We start from the raw sequence: 9,057 nt of genomic DNA, 5'->3' as shown, positions 1-9,057 counted from the left end.
GTAATAGATATGCTTAATAATCAGTAGAACATCCATATTTGTTTCCTGGCCAATGAAGTAAGGACTATTATGAGAGGGAAAAAAATGTGGCATCCCCTGGAACCACTCTACCCCCACTGCAGCCAACATTGTGTCTAAAATAAAAAGCAATGCCAAATCTCTGGATTGTGCAGGCCAGGATTTTAGAATGTACCCAATTCCCACATGAGCTATAGGGCATTGTGTGGACGGAGTTCTAGTTTCAATTACTAGTGCCAGATTTGGCAGGGAGTGCAAGACTAGCTGCTCTAAATTCCATTCTGTGTTTTAATCTAAAAAGAAGTTCAGGAAATAAACCCCAAGATTCATGTGAATTGTCCATAGGATTTTAAAACTCACCCTCTACTCTGTGGTCTCAAGTTGGCCCTAACTTGGTTAATTACATAAATACTGATAATATTCTGCTTCACCTAAATGTCAGCTTCACCCAGAGAAACATAGTAGTTTTTATTAATGAACAACTGAAAGGAATATAGGCCTAATGTATAGGACTTTCATTTACTCATTAATAAAAACTATGTATATTTACAAAAGAAATATACATCTCCTTGGATTAAAATAAGACTGAGAGAAATTATCCAAACCCATGTATAAGAAGGTAAATAAACAGGGCTTTGATACAAATCTGTATCTGCACCTAACAATCAGGTTTCTTCAAATAGAAAATATGGTGGCTTATAAAACTTGCTTTGATATGAAAGGAGTAGCTAATAAAAGGAAAAGAAAAATAATTAAAAGAAGACAGGCTAATTCAACTGGAAGAAAAGAGAAATGCAATTTGAAAAAAAGATTGACATCCAAAGTTTACACTAGAAATATAAACTAGAAAATGATATGCTGAAGAGAATAGTCGATGTTTCTAGAGCTAATTACTCTCTTAAAGAGATAAAGGAGAAACATGTATTAGCTGTTACCAGATTTTATTTTTCTGAAAGAATAGATTGGATTATTTTCCCCCAAAATTAAGACACAGGAAATGATGGGGAAGTGTCTCTTAAGTCTTCATAGTCAATTTGTACCTTGAAACCCTAACACCCCCCCAACCCCCCACCCCGTGAGATGGTATTAAGAGGTAAGGCTCTGGGAGGTGTTTAAGTCATGAGGGTAGAGTTCCCATGATGGATTCATGCCCTTATTGAAAGAGGAAGAGGATCTGGTTCAAGATGGCTGACTAGAAACAGCTAGTGCAAGCCACGTTAGATTAGCATGGAAGTGAGGAGGCTTGGCAGCTTTGTGTGCTCTCAATAGCAAAATCCAGCATCACTTGTGTGGGAGGGAAATGCCAGTGGGCCACCTTCCCCACAGCCACCAGTCTCCATTGCCCCAGCTGAACGGTGCTGCCCTCTCCACAGAAGAGCTACCCTCCCCCTACATGAATATTCCAGCTGCAGCCCATAACACTTCTGAAACTCCAGTCCCCAGAGGCCTGTGATATTCCCTCAGGCTCTCACCACCTAAGTGTTCTGCCTGCTCCTGCCTGAGAGTTCAGATGGTGATCCAGTGACCAACCCATTTCACTCATCACAGCCAGCACCTGAACACTGGGCTAGCCCAACCCTGTTCCAGCGCCTTCATGACTCATACACACTATCCAGTGGGCCATCTAGGGGCCAAGGAACTGAGGAACTACCTACCCCATTCCAACTCAGCTATTAGCTGACCACTTCCTTAAGGGCAGAGCCTGAGGTGGGGCTGACCCAACCAGTTGACAACATCACAACCAACACCCACCCACACAGACCTAACAGTGGAGCTCCCACTTTTAAACAAAGTGGCAGTGCTATAATGTTGGAGAACAGGTGAGAAGCAAAGCCAAAAGACCCTTCTGAACATACTCTACAATCACACTCCCTAGGTGAGCAATAAATCTATCTGTATTGGGCTCAGTGACAAGCTTCTGACCTGAAAGCAATATCACAGAGAGTCACAAAACCAGGTATTTCCCATGGCTCTCAAGCACATCATGGTCTGGAGATAGCCTACAGTGTATGCCTGAACTAGAAGTCACCATCCCTGGAAAAGGGGTGAGATAGGGAAACAGATCACATTCCTGCTTCTCTAGGATGGGGAGCCAGTGCAAATCCCTCACCCTCCCACAGACACTTCGATGTCTTTCGACAGGAGCTGCCTGCAGCCACCCTCATTAGGGTTGGTGCTTGTGCTCACCATTGGGGTATTCGAGGGCAGTTCAGGGACTCTAGCTCTACCCAGCTGTGTCTTCCCACCCACACAGAATAGGAAGCTCGGCACTGGGTACTCCACTGTCTAACCCATCACCTGAAACAACAGAGAGCACCTCACAGTAAACAAAAATCCACAGCTGGCTCTTGCCCAAAAGTGCCTTCTACTGGCCTGTAGGTTAAACCACACAGCCCAATATAAAACCTGCCAACAGAAGTGGCGACATACTCTATAGTCACACTCTCTAGGGAGGAAAAGATGGGAAAGAGAAATAAATATATAAGGAAGGAAAAAAAATCCTATCTCTACTAAAATAATTACAAAAATTAGAAGTGCCAGCCACTCCAGAGAAGAAGGAATCAGCAAAAACACTCTGGCACTATGAAAAATCTGCATGTTGTGAAACTACCAAAGAATCACACCAGCATTCCAGCAGTGGACCTTAACCACAATGAAAACTCAGAAGTGACAGGTAAAGAATTCAAAGCATGGATTGCAAGGAAGCTCAATGAAAGCCAAGACAAGGTTTTAAATCAACACAAAGAAACTAATAAAGCAATTCAGGAAATGAAGGAAGAGATAGATATCTTTTAAAAAATCAGTCAGAATATCTGAAATTGAAAAACTCACTTAAGGAATTTTAAAATAAAATTGAAAGCTTTATCAAAAGACTAGACGTTTCAGAAGAAAGAATTTCAGAGCTTGAAGTCTTCCAAACTTACCCAATTAGAGAAAAACAAATCCAAATTTTAAAAAACAAACAAATTATTTGAGAAATATGGAATTATATGAAGCAACCAAAACTATGAATTATTGGCATTCCTGAGAAGGAGAAAAAGTTTAAAACCTGGAAAACATATTTCAGGGAATAATTCAAGAAAATTTTTCTAATCTTGCTAGAGAGGTAGACATCCCGAGGACATTTGTGAGACATTATATAAGATGAATATCACCAACATGTGTAGTCACCAGACTATCCAAAGTCGATGTGAAAGAAAAAAAACCTTAAAGGCAGCAAGAGAAAAGGGAACCCCATCAGGCTAACAGCAGGTTTCTTAGCAGAAACCATAAAAGCCAGAAGAGATTAGGGAGCCTATTTTCAGCATTCTTAAAGAAAAGAAATTACAACCAAGAATTTCATATCCTGCCAAACTAAGCTAAAGGAGAAATAAAATCTTTTCCAGATAAGAAATTGCTAAGGGAACTTGTTACCACTAGACCAGTTTTATAAGAGACCGTTAAGGGAGTTATTAACATGAAAACAAAAGAACAATAGTTGCTACCACAAAAACACCCTTAAATACATAGCCACAGACCCTATAAAGCAACTATACAATTGGTACTACTAAGCAACTAACAACATCACAACAGGATCAAAACCCCACATGCCAATATTAAGTTTGAATGTAAATGATCTAAATGACTCACTTAAAAGACACAAAGTGGCCAAGTTGGATTAAAAAGACCCAGCCAAAGTAAAGGATTGGAGAAAGATCTATCACACAAACAGAAAACAAAAAAAGAGCAGGAGTCGCTATTCTTATATCAAATAAAACAGACTTTAAACCAACAACAGTTAAAAAAGGACAAAGAAAGGCATTACATAATGATAAATGGTTCAATTCAACAAGAAGACTTAACTATGTATGCAACCAATATCGGAGTACTCACATTCAAAAACAAGTAATTCTAGACCTAGGAAAAGCCACAGCGTAATAGTGGGGGACTGTAATAGCCCACTGACAGTGTTAGGCAGATCATTGAAAAGGAAAACTGACAAAGAAATTTTGAACTTAAATTTGACACTTGACCAATTGGACCTAATAGAATACTCCACCCAACAACCATAGAATATACATTTTTCTCATCTGTACATGAAATTTACTGTAAATACCCCATGTTCTCACTTATAAGTGGAAACCGAACATTGGATACATATGGACATGAAGATGGGAATAGTGGGGGGCACTGCTGAAAAATTACCTATTGGGTACTATGCTCACTACCTGACTGACAGATTCAATCATACCCAAAATGACAACATTGCACGATATACCATTCTAACAAACCTGTACATGTACGCCCTCAATCTGAAATAAAAGTTGAAAAAAATCTGCATAGTTAGAGCAATTAGGAAACTATCTCTTTATAGACACATCTAGGCCACTTGATTAGATAAAATAATTCACTGACTTCAAATGGGAAGACCAAAAATATTGAAGTAAAAAATTCAAAATATTACAAGATGATTTTCAAGTTGATATGATAAATATACACGCAGCTACATACATTGCCTGTGCCTAAAATATGTGTGAAATTAGTTTCCAAGGGAAGGTCTAGAAAAGAGAAACATGTTGAAGTACAGAGGTTAGAGAGGGAAAGACAGGGACAGTTTGACTCCAGGCCTTGGTGACGTTCTTACGCGGGATACATCCTGAATGTGATTCTTCCAAATTAGAAACTTGAAGATGGAGAAGATTACCTGAACAGGGGTTCATTTGGGAAGTCCCTGAACTAATTTTCACTCTTTACCCTATGGAACACAACACGAGACAGCATTAAGAAGATTATGAAGGTGGGTGCGGGCCAGCTATTAGGAGAGAAAAGGAAAATTAATGAAAGAAAACATTCTGTCCCAGAAATCAATTTGAGCCCAAATGTACTACAGATGTAAAGGAAACAGGCCAGGCACAGTGGCTCATGCATGTAATCCTGGCACTTTGGGAGGCTGAGGCAAAAGAATCACTTGAGCCCAGGAGTTTGTGACTATCCTGGGCAACATAGTGAGACCCTGTATTTAAAAAAAAAAAAAAAAAAAAGTGTAAAGAAAGCAATGGACACATTGATTCAGCTGGGCCTCCCTAAAAGAGTTAAAGAATATAGAGGAATGAAATACTAGAGGTATGAGAGGCATGACCCACTACTGCGAAAAATGATGGAGCAGACAGAATGTTGCTCAAGGCTATAAAGCCACATAAGCCTTTCAAAAGCTGAAGAAATACACAGACACTGTGGAATGACTAAATCTAGCTAATTAACATGTATTAACTCACAAAGTTATCATTTTTGTAGTGGGAAAACTTAACATCCACTGTCTTAGAATTTTTTGTACATGATAAATACAATTGTATCTGTCAATTAAAATAAATAAAATTAAGAAATGCAAAAATAAATAAATAAATAAAATGTCAGTGTAGAAGAAAAAATCCTGAAGAAATACAGTGCCTCGGGAAGGACACATTCTGATCTGACATACTGACTTGACATCTTCAGACATTCAGAGCTTACTCCTCGTTCTGACTTGAGCCATGGGGCCCAAGTTCCAAGCATCAGTGGCAGCCTCTGTTCAGAAATCTCCTGAGGACAAATACATATCTGAAACAAATGTGGAAATGAAAGAAAAACCTTGCCTAAGAGGCAGATATATCAGCTGAAAGACTGTGGAAGACATGTCGTCCCTAGAGGCTGTACTCAGCACATTAAGGGGCATATTAAGTAGGAGAGTTCACATGTGCTGGATGGGTACACGTTGTGTAGGCTGGGCCAAAATGCCATTCTCTGAGAAAAGAGAAAGGATGAATCAATGATGTTTCCTGCAACAGAAAAATGCACAATGTCAAATTTATCATTTGAAAGGAGGGTATTCTAATTACATCTTAAGTCTCAAGTGATGAACTCTGGACAACTAACTAGTGCAGACAAAATGGTAGCTATTGAGGCAAAAAAAAAAAAAAAAAAAAAAAAAACTTTCCCTTCTGCTCTTATTGAGATACTACTGAGTCTCTATTTTATGTTTTGGAATCACTCTGGAGTCCCAGATTTGCCAGGAGTAAATGCTTTAGGGGCTTTTTATTTAAAAGCGTGGACTTTTAAGTTTTATTTATTTGTTAATTTGATGGATGAGGAGCTGGTGCTACGATCATCTTATTTATCCCACTAACTTTTGAGCTCCTTTAAAAGGCAACACATGAGACTAATTAGGACTCTGAAGTACTGGAAAAATTACAGTGATTTTCATGGAGAAAAGCCCAAAATACAGATGCTTAAAGGTGCTCACATCTAACCAGCCATTGAGAATGTCTTTGGCTGAGGCTGAGCAGAATAAAAAATTAGGGAGATAAGTTTTAGATTTTAATTTATTTGAAGTTTACACGGTAAAAAGAATTTCATTTTGTTCTTTAGTCATTTCTACCCTTTGAACTAGCAACTGGAAACTTGGCCAAAATCAGCCACATAGAGCTCCAGAAAAATTGGCCAAAAATAATTATTACTCTTACATGTTTGTGATAGAGAAAGTTTGGTAAAACATTCATAACCAAAAATAGGACATTAGTTGGAAGAATAATATCCAAGAATTGGTGAATGCATACATATGTATTTGTAGGTTTACATAACTGTACACATAATGTTCTCATAAAGAAGATAGATAGAGTTGGGGCATAGAGAATGATACCCCAAATTATGGTACTCCGGCATGCTAGGCAACTTGAGTTTTAAAAAACTGGAATGACTTAAAAGATGCTTCAGAACCCATAACTTTCTAAACTTCTTTTGTTCCTCCCCCCTATTCTCCCCACCATTAGCACCGGGAGGAACTCTCTTAATTTCCTTATTCAACTAAAGAAACTTCTCTCCAAAAGAAATGAAACTGTCTTTAATACAACCCTTTCCCCCAGGGATCTCATTAAATATCCAGGAAAGATTAACCACTGGAGAAAAGACTAAGAGAAAAGATTAAAAGTCGCCCTGCTCAGACAGACTTTTCATCTGTTCTCCTGAGGGCAGCACTGAGAGATTATCTAGGGGGCTGTCTGCGTCGTAAGAACCTTTGTTCATGGTGAAGTTCCACCCTTCAACTTCTCTAAATTTGCCTCCACCTCCCCCAGAGCTCAGAGAAACTCTTTTCCAAGTCCACTGTCTGTTCCTTGGGCTCTTGCATTTTCCCTGAAAGTTGTTTGTTGCTACGCATAATTACGTACATCCCCCATTTCCCCACTTCCCTGTAAGAGAGTATCTAACCTTCAAACATCTGGCCCTTCTTTGAGTCTCGTATTTGTAGGACTCCCACATCCACGTTCATGTGAATAAATATGTATGGATTTTTCTCCTATTACTCTATTGCAAGTTCAGTCTAGTGAATGTTCAGAGAGGACAGAGGGGAGCTTTCCCTCTGCCCCTACGATACACAGATACATGCACGCATACATACACACATACATAGAATCGATGACTCTTAGTGATTACATCATAATTTATCAATAAAGGTTGCCTCAAGGTGAGAAATACTAGTGATATGTATTGTGATTTTTTTTGCTTTCTGATGATTTGAGTTATATGAAAATACGATCAAGAATTGGGGCAGAAATAGGTACTGTTTTGGGAGGACCGGATATTTTTCCTGCTCTGAAATAAAAGAGCTCCAAAATTAATTCCTTTATTTGTTTTCTTACCTGCCTCCTTTTGATATATTTGAATAAACTATATATGTATTATCTTCTAAAAGATTACCTACCGTACATATTGATTTTTCAGTGTTTCCCTAACACAAATTTGGAAAAAGAAAAACAGCTGATTGAAAATGAACGTAATAAAACAATACTGACAATAATGGGTAAGATTTTAATAACATTAACTTACTAAATGCCAGATGCTGTTCTACAGGCTTTACAAATCCTAACTATTTAATCCTCATCATACCAATATGAAGTTTTACTCTATTATATGAGATTAAGTGCCTTGCCCAAGGCCACGCAGCTGTTTCTGAGAAAATGATTATTAGGGTCGGGACATCATTGTTGCTTTGCACAGAACTTGATCAAAGACATTTCAATTTTCAGAACCTGGCTGGGCATTTCTGAAATGTTTTTCTATGTTTCTTCACTTTTTAATATATTGTCACCAAAAAAAAAAAGAAAAAGGAAAATCATCTAGGGTGATTTCAATTTGCACTTGATCTAACAAATTACTAGTTCTGGGATCTTAGCAAGCTTATGAATTTGATATTCATTCCTTCAAAGGTTGTGAAAAGACAGAGCAAGATATCTTTTCTGGGGATTGCATTCTAGTGAGGGAGATCTATAATAATCAAACAAACATATAAAACAAAGTAATATCATTTTAGGTGCTTAATATTCCATAGCCTCAATTTTCTTTTCTATGAATTAAGAAATATACTACCGGCTTCAGGGCTGTTGCTGAGATCTAATAAAATAATATGTGTAAAGCATCTAATACAGTAAAAATTGCAGCTCTACTCTGGCTACTATAGAAATATTTAACTTTTGTTTGAATCTTTCTTTGTACATCTTTTTTTCTTCTAAAATAACACATGCATACTTTTTCATTTAAACAATATAAGCGACTTTCTTAGGTATTACACAATAGGACCTCAGTTTATCCTCGAACATCTAGGCCTCCCTGCATTCCCAGTGTTAGCAATAATCTATTCTCTGTTTAAATTTTTGCTTTTATTAGTAGCTTTAAGGAATTTAAGATAAATATTTGCATAAGAAAGAGTTTTTATTGAAATGATCCCAAATCAACATATGCTTTGTCATTTGTAATATTCCCATTAGGGAGTAGAATGAATAATAAATGGCCAGCCAGATGTAGGACTTATTTAAGTACTTAACAGCGAGTTCATATTTGAAGCATTTAGCCATAACCATACTTCAGCTGTGTTTTTGCCTTAAGACACATTTTTTAACTCCATGAATACAGAGAGCTTCAGACATCTCTGACTCTCTCTCTCTCTGGGCTCAAACAGAATTCAGTAGTAGAAATGTACATAATTAAAACATGGTAAAAAAAATTCAATTAAATTTTGTTTTAATCTGC

The sequence above is a fragment of the Gorilla gorilla genome, chromosome 6 (assembly GCF_029281585.2).
Source record: "Gorilla gorilla gorilla isolate KB3781 chromosome 6, NHGRI_mGorGor1-v2.1_pri, whole genome shotgun sequence".
NCBI classification, from domain to species: domain Eukaryota; kingdom Metazoa; phylum Chordata; class Mammalia; order Primates; family Hominidae; genus Gorilla; species Gorilla gorilla.
The sequence above is the reverse complement of the archived record's forward strand: the minus strand, read 5'-3'. Positions refer to the sequence as shown.